Source organism: Pteropus medius, unplaced genomic scaffold (genome assembly GCF_902729225.1).
Source record: "Pteropus medius unplaced genomic scaffold, Ma_sr-lr_union100, whole genome shotgun sequence".
Classification (NCBI taxonomy): domain Eukaryota; kingdom Metazoa; phylum Chordata; class Mammalia; order Chiroptera; family Pteropodidae; genus Pteropus; species Pteropus medius.
The window spans coordinates 23,806,626-23,822,753 of record NW_024351073.1 but is presented as its reverse complement, the minus strand read 5'-3'; the positions used below and the strand labels follow the sequence as shown (position 1 = coordinate 23,822,753).

The 16,128-nt window shown below is 51.6% G+C and overlaps 1 long non-coding RNA gene and 1 pseudogene across 3 annotated transcripts; both read left to right on the top strand.

Annotated features, from left to right (window-relative positions):
- The first annotated feature begins 4,149 nt into the window (after positions 1 to 4,149).
- Positions 4,150 to 6,341, top strand: LOC120586138 (uncharacterized). Of its 3 annotated transcripts, none has more exons than XR_005648603.1 (3): positions 4,150 to 4,350; positions 5,392 to 5,462; positions 5,783 to 6,341. It is a non-coding gene; the product is annotated as an uncharacterized LOC120586138 (long non-coding RNA). The 3 variants fall into 3 exon arrangements; XR_005648605.1 differs by lacking the exon at positions 4,150 to 4,350 and adding an exon at positions 4,666 to 4,816; XR_005648604.1 differs by lacking the exon at positions 4,150 to 4,350 and adding an exon at positions 4,666 to 4,879.
- A 6,235-nt stretch (positions 6,342 to 12,576) lies between these two features.
- On the top strand, positions 12,577 to 12,694 carry LOC120586458 (uncharacterized; annotated as a pseudogene).
- The last annotated feature ends 3,434 nt before the right edge of the window (positions 12,695 to 16,128 follow it).

Here is a 16,128-nt window from a genome sequence, read left to right as displayed (position 1 = left end):
CAAGCAAGACTCATGCCCTGGATCGAGTCTCTCCAAAGCCTACACAAACTGAAGAGAAAATAATGCAATTATTAATGGGGCTGTTTGTTAGTATCCAAGTGACTTTTCCTAGACCTTGAGAAAAGGATGTAAACCAAGGCGGGATTTAAAGAGATGAATCTTTCAACTAAGGATTTTGGTGACATGGTTGGCCACCGTAGACCGTGTCCCCTCTAAGCTTTTTCTCTATGGTTCTACCTCCCATGACATGTCATGGGTTGGCATCTTGGACCTTGCCTGCAGATATTTTAGGGTGAAACCAACACACTCACACACGCACACACGCACGCGCACACACACACACACACATCAAACAGACTATTAAAAGATTAAAACAAACAGTTGCTAAGCAACATGTTTCACAAGAATGATTTGGGCGGTGGGTCACAGGCAGGACCAGTGCGCCAGGTTCCACCAGTTTATTCTGACGTCAGTGGCATTTGATGGTTTCATGAACCAGTCATTCTCTAAGCAGCTAAAAACCAAAGTCCCGGCTTTGGTAAAGCCTCAAAGATTCAAGAAACATCCTCACACCAAGGAGATTCGCTATTTTCTATTGCTTTCTGGTTGATAGCAAATCATCTTTTTTTATTGGAGCTTGTTTTATCCTTTCTTAACGACGTTGTCCTGCAATTTTAACGATCATAATTTCCTAATCATTACATTTTATTCAGTAAAAGTTAAATTCAACCCCGAAGAACAACTTATCTTTAGAGACAGAAATGTATTTATTAATTTAATAGAGGTATTTTAAGGTTAACTTTGATGAACATCACTTTGAATTCTAATTTCTGTGGAGTTAAATAGATAGATGACTAGTTCAAGTTAACATATATTCAAGTTAATAACTTATTGCTCCATAAGATATAGAACATATAATAGAAAAGCCTCCTTCGTAAGATTCTTATAACAAATATGTATGAGAGCTACTTCCACCTCCTGTTCAGAAAGGGACTATATTTACTCCGTCAACTGGAGCAACCAAAAAAATAGACAAAATGTAGGAAGTACAGCTTGTCAAGACTGGAAAATCAAGCAATGATTCCTGAGAGATGAAATACCCATGATGAGAACCAGCAGACTGGCCAGGTTGAGGAGAAGCTGCAAGTCCAGGTGAGCAAAGGCAGGTGGAATGGCCGGCGAGAGTCCCAGGGAGGAGACAGCCCTGAGAGTGGCCCCTGGAGACCTGCAGAGGTCCTTAGGGAACGCCCAGCTGAGTGCCAAGGGACAGGAGAGTGTGGGGAAGCCACTTGAGGCTGGAGAGGGAGCTACTTGAAAGGAGACAGTGTCTGAGAACAGCGCCTGCTCCCACCAACCAGACACGAGAAACTCATAATTTGTAGAATATTTGATGAAGACTGCTCAGCCTTCAAAAGGAAGACATGAAAGTATCAAACTATTTACAAGTCGGTTAGTGGCATCCCAAGACAAAGCTCAAGGGTATTTCTAAGAAAACAAAATTACTCAGCTCACAAACCAAATTACAGTGTCTTGCATTATATAAAAGTTCACTGAGAGTTCAAATATGGAAAAAAAAAACATGTTCCATAAGGAGAAGTAAATTTGATCAACAAACTGATCTAGTACCAACACGGGTATTAGAATTAACAGATAATGTCTTGAAACACTTATTATACCTGTACCCCACATGTTTAAAATGCTAAGTAGAGATGCGGAAGATTTTAAAAAGACCCACGTCAAATTTCTAGAGATGAAGAATGCAATATGTCAGATTTTAAAATATACTGGAAGAGAATAATGGCAGATAAGACAGTACAAGCAAAAACACTAGTGAACCTAAAACATTACTATGAACTAACTATAAATGAAACGCAAACGAAAGAGAATTAAAGAAAATTGACTTAAGCATTAGTGAGCCCAGGTCAAACATAAATGAAATAATATACAAGTATTTGAAGTCTCTGAAAAACAATGAACAGAGAAAGAGGAGAGAGAGAGAAGCAGAGGAAGAGAAAAAAGAAGGAAAGGAATAAGGAAGAAACGAAGGAAGGAAGGAGGGAAGGAAGGAAAGAAGGAAGAGAAGGAGAAAGCAGATATAATCAGACCAAAGTTATTCCATAATCTGGTAAAGCAAAATGGAGAATCCACAGGTTCAAGAAATGCAATGAGATATCAAACAAAATACATGAAGAAAACTCTACTAGGACATTTTGTAATCAAACTACTCAAAAACAGTGATAAAGGCAAAATTTTAAAAGCAGCCAGAAAAAATATATACATAAAAATAACAATATTTCGATAAGAGCACTTTTACTGTTAGGGACTGCACAGGGGGAGACTGAGTAGCAACGTGTTTACAGCCCTGGAGGGAAATGCCGTCAGCCCGCAGTTTTATACTCAGAGAAAAGGTCGTTCAAAAGTAAAAGTGAAAAAAAAAAACACTTTTCAGACATCAAAAGCTGAAAGAATGTATCCCAAATAGAATGGCACCACCAGAAATACTTCTTAGGGGACGTTCTTCAAGGAGAAGCATGCAGAGATGTGGGTCTACGGTGAGGGTAAAGATCAGCAGAAATGGGGCTACATAGGGAAATACATGACATTATTATTCAATCCTCTTTCAAGGAGGAGTTAACAAAAAACTTTTAAAAATAAAAAATGTAACAATGCAGTTTGAAGTTTATAGCAAACATAAGATGAACACGTATGACGAAATAGCGCAAAAATCCAGGAGAAAGAAAAAATTATATTATTGTAGCTCCTTATGCTATATGTGAAGTTGCATAGGATCAGTGGAAAGTAACTAGGATAAATTAAACTTTTATATTATAAACGCTGAAGCAACCACTAAAGCAACGAAACAAAGAGGTATAGATAATAAGACAAGAATAAAATAAAATGGAATCACAGAGCTATTGAGCTAGTCAGAGGGAAGGCAGATAAATGGGAAATGGAGAGAAAGAACAGATGTGACAAACGAAACGCACCTGATGAGGTGACAGCCATATCCTTGGCCCCACCGACAGTCACGGTAAACATAATGGCCTAAACGGCCCATCAGAAAGCACCGCTTGTCACATAGGATCAAAAAGCTAGGCCGGAATGCGTATTGACTACAGGAAATATACTTTCCTGGTGAAGACCCAGGAAAGTGAAAGGTAGAAAGTAAAAGGACGAAGAGAGATGAAAAGCTCTCCAGGCCGAGAAGCTGCAGGATGAGCACGCGCTCAGGCCGAGGTCCCCAGACGCACTGCAGGCGGCGAGCACAGCACCCCAGGGGCCCGCAGCGTGGGCCGGGCTAGCAGTGGGAGGCAGGGCGCAGAGGTGGACGGACGGGGTGGGCAGCCGACCCCTGCCCCACCTCCTCCTGCCTCCAGGTGGCCGTAGATGGCCAGGCTGTGACCCACAACAGCAGGTGGAAACGGGAATGCCGGCTCCGAAGAGAAGTCAGAACCGTGGCTGCAGATTCCGGAGTCAGCCCCACCAGACAGATCATCGAAGCCACCACCAGCTCACACCTTCACGCTGACACGTCAGCTCACGGCTCTGGGCACCGCACATCGAGGTCTCCCGGGCTCTCCTGGGAAACGCAGGGAGAAGGGGATCCGAGTGTGGGAGCGGGGTTTGTACTGGTGGGGTGCGGCCCTCGGCTGAGAGCGCTTGAATTCGGGGAACAGGGTCTCTAAACAACTGCCTGATAACAGCGATAGATTTGCAGAGAGCTTCACTTTAAGTTCTAATGTAAGTTATCAAAACATCCTTGTGTTTTGGGGCTGCAACAATGCCATCTGTCATGATGAATGGTATGTGGCTAAACATCCTAATGCATAATCCTGGTCCCTCAGACGAATGTCGTCACTGGTTATCCTTTTCCCATGAAGCATGCTGAGACAGTCACGGGAATGTCGTCAGGATCCAAGGACTCACAGGATGATTAGGCTGCCTTTGGGGTGATGTCAGAACATGTGCTCTGTTTATCAAGATAAGATTGTGGTTGTTCAGCGCTGTGAACCATGACAACCCGAGCAAAGCAATCTAGAGGTTAACGTGTAACTGTTTAATCTCACAGGCATTTTTAAGCCAGCTTGCAAGGACGATTCACCACTCACTGACGAAGGTGCATGGCCCCTGCTCCTGTACCTGTGCACTTTCCTGGTCTGGGTCTGTTGTCCCTGACGACGGAGGAATGGCATAGGGAGTGGAGTGACCCCGAGGCTAAGGATCCATAACGTCAGACGATGCTGTCAGGCCAAAAGCCTGTGAATTCCATCTGCGGGAGGGCAGACCGCGTCCACAGAGTGAGACCTGTGAGCCAATGATGGCTCATGGACAGAGTCAAATGCATGCTAGGTACGTGGCCTATGGGCTAGGTACGTGGACCACGCAAAGATAAATAAAACTATATGACCTTATCACCTACATTTCTGTCATTACAGTTAAATATGTTTAGCTTAAGAATCTTCCTGAGATACATTACAACAGAAAAGAAGAGATCGCAGACTTCTCAAATGCTTCTGGAGACTGATTTCCAAGGCTGCTACCAAGGGCTGTCACATTTTTATCTTTCTGAATCCTGGCTTGAGTCAGAGGCCCCCAGGCGTCCTGATTGGATGGACGGCAGCTCTGTCACCGAAACGGCTTCGCCCCCCTTGTAAGGCGGCTGCAGTCGGGGAGCCTGGCAGGGTGCTGGCAGTAGAGAGACCCCGGGGACAGCCCCGGAGAGGGAGACACTGGACGTGGCTCCTGCGGCGTCATGGCGGTGGCCGACGCCCAGGCGGAGACGAGCGTCGGACGAGCTGAGCCGTGAGCTGGAAAGGTCCCCGTGCGAGGCCACCAGTCCCCGCTTTGCTTTCCTGTCCCCGCGCCGTCGTAGTGGCTGGTGTGTGGCGGGGGGCCATTTACAGACCGGCCGGGGCCTGTTTTAGCAGGATGCGACCTCCCCTTAAGCAAGCGGCCCGGGAACCGGGGTTCAGCTGTGTGCCACGCTCAGCCTCTGCTCCTGCCCCACTGGGCTGCTCCGGACGTGAACGGCTGGGGGCCAACGAGCGGAGCTGATGGAGAAGCTGCCATGTCCGGGGCGACCGGCTGTTTGCTGTGGCGTCGCCAGAGTGGTTCTTTCCAGCAGTTGGGTGGATCTTGTCGCCTGATACATCCGGTTACTCTTGGAGCTGGGCCACGGGGGATAGAGAAAGACTTCAGCCATCGGCTTTGCCTATGGCAATGACCCAGATCGATGGCCAATTCTGTCGTTTCAAATACATCGCCAGTCAAAATCCTTGAGTGCTGAGATCAGCTACGATCACAGAGAAGATACTCATGACGGACCTACGAATTTCACGGGCTATTTATTTTAGTGGAAATCTCATTCTTCTCTGCATGTTTTGTGTACAGCGTCACAGAATCGCCTGAGAAACGCAGGTTCCAGGCCCGGGCGGTGCCGCTCAGAGGTGTGAGCTGGGAAGGTGAGCGGCTCTGGGCGTCAGGACGGCCCGGGAGGGGGGATGCACCGGCCTGACGGAGACATCCAGGAGGAACCGTGTCCTTCCCGTCTCCCGACTCCATGCTCCCCGCGGGGTCACGAGGGAAGGCAGGCTCTTTCCTACTCTTCCAACGTCATTAACGGATAAGTAAGAGACTCGGGATTCCAGAGTCTCAGAGAACGTGAAGCGGAGATGCGTCCCTACTGAGGGGAGGGGTGAGAGAATGTTCTAGAAACCACACTCGCCGAGACTGCCGGCTTCTCACCCTGTGTTTTCCTTGTCCCTCTGTTTTCTCCCTCCAGAGCTGGGTTTCTCTACTGGCACTTTGAGCCGAGCCGCCTTGGTTGTGGGACCCTCCTGGGGACACTTCGCAGCCCTCCTGTCTCCTCCTCCAGACACCAGAAGCACTCGAGAGCCAGCAGCGTAAACCAAAACTGTCTCCAGACACGGCCGAGGTCTTCTGGGGGGCAGAAGCGCCCCCAGCGGGAAGCGCGTGCTAGAATGACAGTGTCAGGAGAACGAGACAACGAGGCTGACGGCCACTCCGCAGGTGATCCGCTCAGTGCTTGGACACGTTCTCTCTGCTTTCATCGTTACAATGACCCACACTCGTTGGTGCCGTTATTAGTTACAGCAGACTCCTGAGGCTCGGGGAAACTATGTAACCTCCTCGGGTGAGCCGGTGGTGGGGTGTGGCTTAGAAGCCACACGTGCCGCTCCCGCCCGTTATAGACACACACACGTCGCCTGAAGGAACGGCAGCGTGGTCCCCGCTGTCAGGGCATGATGCTGGGAATGCGGCTGGCACTTCACAGATACCGTACAGTAGAAATCTTAAAATAATAAAATCTATTAGATGTGGTTTGTGTGTTATATTTAGATTTAACTTACTTGGTGAGCAAAGGAGTTTTCCTCGCAGAGCCGAAGCCCTGTCACTCCTAAAGTGGCTCATAGCTCTGGGGGCCCCTGCTTTAAGCAGCTAATAAGACCTCATTTGGAGACTCGCACCCCTCTCCGCCCCAAATGCCCGTGTCTGCCCCTGCCCAGCAGGTGCCCGTGACCTGCCGTGCTCTCCTCGTCGATTGTCTGTGTCTCTCCAGGGCCTCAGTACCATGGAACTCCATGGCAGTATTTCTCACGCAGATCTGAGGATAAAAGCATCCATTCTCCTTTTAGGCGGCCGGGGCCGCTCAGGGCACCCTGCTGCCTGCCAGGTGGGAGGAGGGCTCGGCACCGAAGCCACGTTTACTTCTGAGCAGGGACGGGCGTGCCACTGAGGTGGGCGAGACGCTCATGCAACATCACCTGGGAAGCATCGGCCGCAAAAGGACCGCAGGGCCGGAGGGCTAGTCCCTCTTAACCAGAGCAGAATCACTCCCCGGAGCGAGGCGTTTGGATTTTAGCGCCGGCCATGGAAATATGCTCTGATCTCACGTGGCTGCTATGCCAGGAACGAGCGACGCCTGCCTCCGAACGCGAGCCTTTTCGACACGCGGCTGCCACCCTGATTAGAAAGCAGAAGTCACAGAGGTCCAGAGAAAGTGGGAGAGGCCACAGCCTGGTGGGGTGGCTTCAGACAGGAGGCAGGTGTGTGCCCCGACTGCCGGCCGGTGCCCCCAGTCCCACGGTTAGGGATTTATGGCTTCGGTTCAAAGCTTTATGTTTCTCTCTGAGAAACAGACATGCAATTAATGGATTAGTCTTATTAGTTATATTATTTAGGGTTCTCCAGAGAGACAGAACCAATAGGAGTTACACACAAGTACAGATTCATGGTATAGATGCAGATAGAGAAGGAGATAGAGATGATAGAAATGATAGCGATACAGACACAGATATAAAAGGGTTTAGTTGAAGGGTCATAGTGGGTAAATATAAAGATAAATACAATATAAATATATGCCGTATATACAATACCACTATAGTAGGTAAATAAACTATTATATCATGTATACCATATATAATACATAGCTGTGCATAATATACATGATATAATAGTTCATGTATCATATAGATTAGTTTGTATGTTCATGTATGTTATTATGGAGAATTTCAAACATACACAAAGTGGGCAGACTAGTTTAATCGAACGTAATACAGCGTCATCGGCCTCGACAGCTGTGACACCGCAGCCGCCTCCACTCATGTGCCAGCCTCATGCTAATGTGAAGCAAGTTTTTCAGAATGCACCCTGAAAGATGGATTCTTCTTTTAAAGCATAGCCGGCATATAATCGCATCTAAAATAAATAAACACATATATATATATCCACACACATAGACACACACGTACAAACTAATACATGTGATATTATTGTTATTATTGTATCGATGCTGTATATATTATTCAAATGCCAGCATAGACTATGTATACAGTTATATTATACATTATATATTATACACACATATGTGTTTTGCATGTAAACACACACACGTGCACACACACACTTGGCAATACCACGTGATAGCATGGATGTGGGGTAACCGGACGCTCGCCATCAGTGACCGGGCGTAAACAGTCATCTCCTCTCTGCTCGTGAGCTGGAGCTGGGCACACACACGGTCCACAACCCAGCAGCCCTGCCATGGTGCGCTCGTCGGAAACACATACGCACACGCAGCAAAAGCACGTGCCGGGATGATTCCCGAAGGCTTCACACTGCGCAGCCAGAGTCAGCGTCGACCAGAGAAAAACAGATTCGTTGTCGTATGTTCATAGAAGGAAATACTACAGGATGATGGAAAAAACAAGCTAGTGATTCGTGTGACAACCAGAACCGTGTGACACACTGTATGAAGTCGGGCAGAGGCAGGACGGGCGTGCAGAGGTGGCACGGAGCGAGGCCCCCACACCGTGGCGTGCAGCTGCCTCTGGACATGGGCTGTGTCACAAGGCTGAAACCACGAACCCGTGCACTGGAGACCCACGCATGACACACCGCGGTAAAACACGCCTGAAATGTCTCTGTCGTGCTGTGGGACAAAGGACAAATGACTATTAAAACGACACTGTTATATCTAACTGCAATCACTCGGATCACCCAGATTCACAGTCAAGTACTCAATGTGCTGACTAGTAAATGAACTTGAAAATGAAAGGGCTTCTCGTAATCTTAGCTGAAATAAGATTTCTGCAATTGATCCCAAAGTCTAAAATCGGTGTACAAATTGCCGTCATGCATGTTAATTCAAGGTTTCTGTAAAGGATTTTTCTACAAATTCTTTTGCTTCACTTTAAAAAAAGGGGGAACCAACTTCAATTTAGGAAAAGCAATAAATGAAATGCTGTCGTGGAGATTTGAGGAACCTCCTGGCTTGTATGTTTTCCTCTGTGGCGAGTTAGCACACGGGCCCAAAGCTAAACTCTTTGCACATCTAAACGATCCTGCCTTCACATCCACAAAACAGACGCCATCATAGTGCCTGATGTGTTTGTCCTGAGAATTAAATGAGACATACGTAGGGAAACACCTGGAATTCTGCCTGGCACGGGAATGACAAACAATACGGATGTAAAATCAACACGAAGTTGGGCTCTGTCACGGCCGATGGCTCGCAGAGACGCCGAGCGGGGGGCGTGAACACCGAGCAGCCGCGTTCTGCCCGGCAGGTGCGCCCCTCGGCGTCAACAGAGAGGCGGACGAAACTGATGCGCCGCCTCGCGGTCCCAGCGTCACATCGGGCCTGTCGCTGTGCGATTTAGAAAGTCATCTTTGAGAAGGAATTAGACGGGGCGTGCGTGTGCGCGTTCTCACTGCAGGGGGTGAGCTGCTGCTAGCTAGAGCAAGCTGAGACAGCGGCGTGCGTGATGGCTCCGTCCCCATATCGGCCCGGATCCGTGTCGGTGGGAGATCAAGTGCAGATGGCCAGAAACTTGGCACCGTCAGGACATTTGTGGGGCTTGAAAAAGAGGATGAGGAGGCCCTATAACTCCCCAGGGAAGGTCCAGTCCTGTCGCAGCTCGGGACCCTAACGTAACCCAATGGATTTCTCCCACACCTCACCTCTTAGGCTTCGTTTAAATATCCTTCATTTCAAACCAGCCCCTACGTATCCAGGGGTTGAACTGTACAGCACCCATCCTAGTCCAGAGCATGTGTCCTTGGCCCGCCCTTGAACTTTCTAACAGTACAGAGAAGTCTGCCCCCTACCAAGCCTCTGCCACCAAGGAGCACCCGCGCTGTACTGATGCCCCACAAGGACACCACGCCCGCAGAAAGGCCAGCCTCGACCCAGTCTCTCCCTGCAAACACACTCTCGGGAATACTGGGAAATCGTTCTTCACGCTTTTCTATTTTTTCTTCAATAAAAATGAAACAGAAAAATGCGCCTCGGTACTGCGCTCAGATAACAGACACGTGGGACCCTTACTTTCCCTAACGGTTGCTTGAATTTTCTGACGACTCGCAATTCAGACAGGAAGCCGATAGGTGGTCAAAACAGTATCCGGATTAAAAACAATGAACTATCTTCTTTGGTTATGACTTTCAGAGAACAGGTCCTGGAATTTTTATGAGTATATGTAATAGCCTTGCACCGTTTTACTTGATTTTTCATGGTGCTATCGGAAAAAAGAAAAAGCCTCCATCTTTGTGATCTGTGTGTAAAACCACATAAGACAAGCCTGGTCCCTCGGCTGATGCTCACACAGCTGGGCTGCATGTCCCAGCCAACCTGGATTAGGGGCGGCCGTGTCACCGTGGCTGAGTCCCAGATAACAGATGGCAGAGACGTTTCCCACCGACAGGGCGGATGCAAGCAGTCTCCCTCACGGCGTTTGCACGGTTTCTGTCGGGATGACCTTGTAAGCCCTTGACATCTGGAGATGGCCGACCGTCACGATGACAGAAGCGCAAGTCGCGACCCACTGCAGCAAGGATGCCGCCGCCGCCCCGGAACCCCAACACGCACGCGAGCGAGTGAGAAAACAGCCCCCTGGTTTAGGAGCCGGGGAGCTGTCGAGGCTTTCTGCATGTCCCTAGCAGTGCAGCTCAGGTTAGAACTAAGGGCGGCTTGTAGTTTGGAAAGCTTCGGACAAAGCCCCACGGGAGAGCAGGCAACCCCGCTCGGCACCGGGCAGCTGTGTGTTCGAATTTGACGTGACAACTAGCCAGCCGTGGCTCCTGAGAAGGTGGCCTAAGCTCTGAGCGTCAGGACAACTGTGACCATATTTGTTTTTCTTGCTGGAGATGTGTCATGAGAATTCAGTGTGATAGCACCTGTAAGGTGCCGGTTGTGGTGCCTTTTGTTGAGTAGACACAAAATACAGCCTTCCGGTTTTTTCTCTTCCACGTCCCGTGCCAGAGAAAGTCACTTCCTGAAATCGAGACCGACGATGTCATCGGCGTGGCGTCTGTGGTTGAGTAACGGTCAACGTTTGAGGAGCACGTCGGCGCCGGGAACTCACACACACCTTTCTCGCCCCCTTCCACACGCAAACTGCTCATGCTTCAAACCCGTCTGGACGCCACAGCCGAGGGCCGGGCACAAAGGCTAGAGGTGTGCTCGCGCGCACACACACACACTCACACACACCCGGCTGTGACAGGTGCCTCTTACAGGCGGGGAGCACACAGTGGGAGTCAGGAGGCGGCCCCTCATGGCGCAGCCGTGTTTCCACACGTCTGAGCAGAAGCGCTGACCACGTTGGCTCTGGACGAGCCTTCCGAGCATGCGTGCACAGAGGCCAGCCTTGGAAGGTCAGGAGTGAGTCTCCCTGTGGGCAGAGGGCAGGGCCTCTTTGCCCCGCATGAGGAAGAGAGAATCTGCTTTCAATACGAGGGAGCAGGTGAACCAAGTTCTTTGACACCTAAACATTTCGCGAAAGTGAAATTAATTAATCTTAGCTCTTAATGCTTGTTTAAGTTTCTTGAGAATGGGGATTGTTAATTTTTTATGTGTCACTCCACACATGTGCGTGAGGTGAAACACTTAGATGAATCAAGCCAGACCATTTACCAGAGTCCAAGGTGTTCACAGAATATGTCTGAATCAACGTGTTATGATTATAGAAATTTTATGTGACATAACCGTTATTACTATGGCTAGATTTCTTGAGCGCGTAGCCGCAAGAGCAACATTGTCACCCATTTCACTTTTCTGAGTTTTGTATCATTGTTTCTATTTCATTTTCTGATTTACATGGACAATATTTATGGACAAAATCAGCCTGAACTTTTTGCCACAATAGTAGAATTAATGAATTTAAAGTAGAAAACCTTCTTCCAATCAGTAAAAAAAGCTGACAGTGGGCCCAAAGAAATACTTCGAAAGTTAAAGAACTGACAGGCTTAAGTCTTGAATTTTGTTTCCACAGTTCCGGAACTAACTGCCACGGTCACACGTGTAAGCAGAACTGCGCATGTGCGACGGGCGGCGCGCGTCTGGGTTCCCAGCGCCCAGCGGTACTTTCTCCGCTGCCTCGGTGAACAGCATCCCTTCGCTTTGGGAATCAGGAAAGGAAAAACATCGTTCTGAGTAAATCACAGGAGAGAAACCTAGTACCATTAGGGGCAGAATTTTCCAGCGGCTGGCACAGAACACACCCTTAGCAAATGCACGAACCGACCCTCGGCGGTGCGGAGTCACGTGTGTCCCCGGACTGTGATGCAAACCCCACGCTCCCCACGTCTGCCGACCGGCTTGTCACTACGTGGGCGTGTTTCCATGGCAACTCCCGTCCTCGCCCACCCCCTTCAGCCTCCTTTCCACTCCCCGGCCTCCCAACGATGTCCTCTGTTTCACAGCTGGACATGCAGCTGGGAAGGGTGAGCAGAGGTCAGCAATAAGACTTTGGGATTGATAGTCGGGTGGGGTACAGTCAAGCAATGGGTTTCCATAGTTGGTTTGAATTCTATTTAATAATCTTTTATAGCTTTCGTCTCGTGGGTGAAACACGATGCCCGTTGCTGTGAGCTCTGGAAAACCGCAGCTGACCTGAGGCCGGGCGACTGCCCAACTGATTCCGCGTCCAGCGCGCAGTAACAGTTATTCTCCGAGTCAGATCGCTAACGAAATAAAAGCCCCAAGGCCTCATGGAGCTGGCACAGGGCAGCGGAATCTGTGCTGTCTCTCTCCTCTTTAAAAGTGAGTCTGTGGTCTGCGGCCACGCCACCCTGAACACGCCAGATCCAGCTGATCTCCGACGCTAAGCAGGGTCGGGCCTGGTGAGTACTTGGATGGGAGACCGCCCGGGAAGACCAGGTGCAATAGGTGTAAAAACCAAGAGATTGTGAGCTGACCAGGTCTTTGCAATCTGTGAGGTCAACGGAAGGTCGCCAAATAAATAAATAAACAAATGAATAAATAAATAAATAAAAGCTGTGCTTTGTAATGACCTCAAAAGCGATGACATCAGATTGACGTCAGATACGCACATTAAATACCAAGGGTGACGTTTTCATCAGAACTAATGATGTTCCCTTTGGGGAGCAAAGCGCTCCGGGGTGAGTGGGGAGTGAGTCAGCCCCAGGCCCCCGAGCTCCGCCCATCCTCCCTCCCGCCGGACCCTGCAGCGGCCCGAGGCCCCGGGTATGGCTGATCCCAGCGCCCCGCAAGGGGCAGAGTCGGCTGATGCCCCCCGGGCTGCCCCGGAGCCCACGCATGTCCCCAACCCCGATCCGCTGATCGCCGGGCCTCCGCCCTCAGCCGTGCCCGCGCTCCGAACCGGGTGCCCTGAGCCCACGCGGGCGCCCCTGGCCTCCAGGATGGGGGTGGGCGGCCTCTTCGGGTCCCTTCTCTGCCCACGCGCATCTGTCCTTCACCGGAACCCTGCTCACGAAGAGCTCTCCCTTTCCCCTGGAGCGCTGGGTCCCCAGCCCTGTGGTGACACGGCCCAGTGGCCGCCCTGCCGACGTCTGGCCACGCGGCTCTTGGCCAGGACTGTGGACTGTGGCCTTAGTCCCTCCGGCCGCTCGGCGCTATGCTGCCACCTAGAGGACGGCTCTGCACACTGCAGGGCGACCTCGTCTGCAGGGGAAGTCGCGCTCTCTCAGGTCTAATGAGAAAGTGACGCTCAAGCCGCGTGGACTGGAGGAGACCTCTTGTCTGCCGTTTTCTCCTGCGGGTGTCACCTGATCTGACAGCACCGGGGGTCAAGAGAAATCTCTGAGCACTGCATATGGAGTAGGGACAGCTGTCAGCCCAGTGACGCCCAGCTGCCCAGCCAGGCCTTCCATCCCTGGCTCCGGCGTCACCCCAGCAAGGTCACAGCCGTCCCTGGGCTCCCCCAGGCGGAGCAGACAGGTGTGAGCAGCCCACGGAGCAGGCACAGCATCAGGGTGGCAGCCACGGAGACACAGGCGGCTGGCATGTGGCTGGACGAGCCAGCCAGGACCACGTGGCCAGAGCCCCAGAGGCCACCCAGGACACCAGCTCCCGTGTGACCTGCAGACACAGGAGAGGCCATAGTGGAGAAGCAAACTGAACTCTCCCCCAAGAAACTCTGGGAGGAGCCTCAGAAGGACCCGCTGGAGGCAGACTTCACCTGACTTAGCCAGAGAAAACATCTGTGTGCCAAAGGTGTCCAACGGCCCCCGGCATCGCTCTGACCATGCACGGCAAGACACAGGTGTGGAAATGACTGTCCTGCAGGAAGAGCTTTATGATACTCAGAGATGCGAAGTTGGCCACGCCCCACAGGGCCGCAGGGCGGGCAGGGGCCTGCGGGAGCGAAAGGAAAGGCTGGACAGAGCGTTTCCCATGGTCTCCGTGGGAGGAGATGCATTGGGGCATCGGGACAGGGGCATCGGGCCGGCCTTCCTCGCCTGGCCCCAGGTGAGGAATGCAGAGGGCAGTGGCCTGGATGAGAGGCAGAGAAGAAGCGGTGGAGATTCTGGACTCTGAGTTGGTGGTTCGCATTTGAAAGGCTTGCTCCTGGGGCTGGTGGCTTCGCCTTTCTTCCTAGAGATGGCTACGGAGAGTTAGGCGCTAACTCATGGAGGAGCTGTTTCCCCAGGGTCTTCAAGGTCCCGAGACGACAAAGCTTCAGAACTCCGAAAATAAAAGACCCTCGGCAGTCTCAGGAACCTGACTGGTGTCCAGCTGCCAGCCTCACGTCACCAGGGTCCATGTGGCCTGGCAATAGGCAGTGGGCAGCCCTGGAGTCCGCTTCTGAGAAGCAGAAGCTGGGCTGCCAGGCTCTGAGGACACGCAAGAGGACAATCCCGAGCAGGACACAACTGATCCACCCCCTGGGCGGAGGGGTCCCCGGGCCCTTCTAGACATTCAGGCCTAATGAGGGAGATGGGCTCACTCACCAAGGTAACAGAAAGCACACCCCCAAATAAGAGCTACATGAATAAAGGCATCAGTCAGCAGTGTCTCGTAGTATTGTCCCCTGCCTAACAGTGGTCCAGGCGCAGCTGGCGGGGGAGGGGCAGCGTGGTCAGCAGCCCAGCTGTGGGGGAAGAGATAGGTCAGCACAAGGAAAACAAGAGCAGCTGGCTGGTGTCACCTGTTTACCTCTCCGTGGAGATGTACCTGGGAAGCAATGCCCCCCACTTTACCAGGTGACGTGGGTTCTCAGGCCAACTCCCGGGCAAGTGCTGGGGCCCGAAGCAGACCGACGGTGGCCCTGGCCCTTCCCAAGGATCCGATCCCCCGGGCTTTCCCTCATTTTAGTTTTTCAGAGGGCGGACCTAGCGAGCCTCATTGACTGCGCATTTTCTTTTGAACGGGCACTGGGTCACCTGCCTTCATTCACGAGAACAGACGCCCTGCCACACAGCACGCGCAGAGTCACTCGCAGAAGCACCTGTGTTTTAACTCTCGGTGACTAATAGCAACGGCTCCTCCACGAGGCCACGGCGACTTCTGCTCATGTCAGCCACTCGCGCCGGTCTCTGAAGGTTTTCCCCACCAGAGCTTCCGCCGAGTGGGGACTGGAGCCCCCCGGTGCTCCGGTGTCTCCCCAACACCAAGGGAGCGGCGACCTCTACCTGCACGTTGGCCCCGCCCACCTCGTTTCTTTGTGACTCGCCAGTCCTCCCGCTGGCCTCGAGGCCGCGCTTCCTGGCGTGCGAGCTGTCCTGACGCTTCATGGGCCCCCCGTGCTCCCCCTCTGCTCTAGTCCGCCTCTGGACATCTTCTTCGTTCCGTTCGTCCCGGAGAAAGGCCATCTGCACTCCAAGATCCGCAGTTACAAGCGCATTTTGTGATTTTGCTTTCTTGTGTTTAGATCTCTAAATCGCCTGGGGCTTGCTTCCCTGCACGGTGTGGAACGGGCCTCGAAATCACCTTTCATCTTCCAGATTGTTCCCCAACACGGGGTCCGCGACGATCGCTCCTTCCCACACCGCCCGGATTACAGCTCGTCCAGTACCGACGCCGAGATGACGTGTGGACCCCCCACTCCCCTTCTCCTCCTGTCTCTGTGATATCTCCCTTCCCAAGGCACCCCAGAGTCCCGGCCTCCACCTCCCGTTGCTTCGTTCCAAAGGACAGAGATGGAGCGCGGACATCACAGGACCCCGGCCCAGCAGGAGAATTTCCTGTGGCACCTGGTGACCAGACAGGCTGGTATCAGAGCCCCTGACCAAGGCCTGGGAGAGAGCAGAGCATGGACAGAGGGCAGGCAGGCGTGTGCTCCCTTCCAGAACACAGTTCTCCATCTTTCGGACAACATCTAAAATGAAGGGCACCGCTTCGTC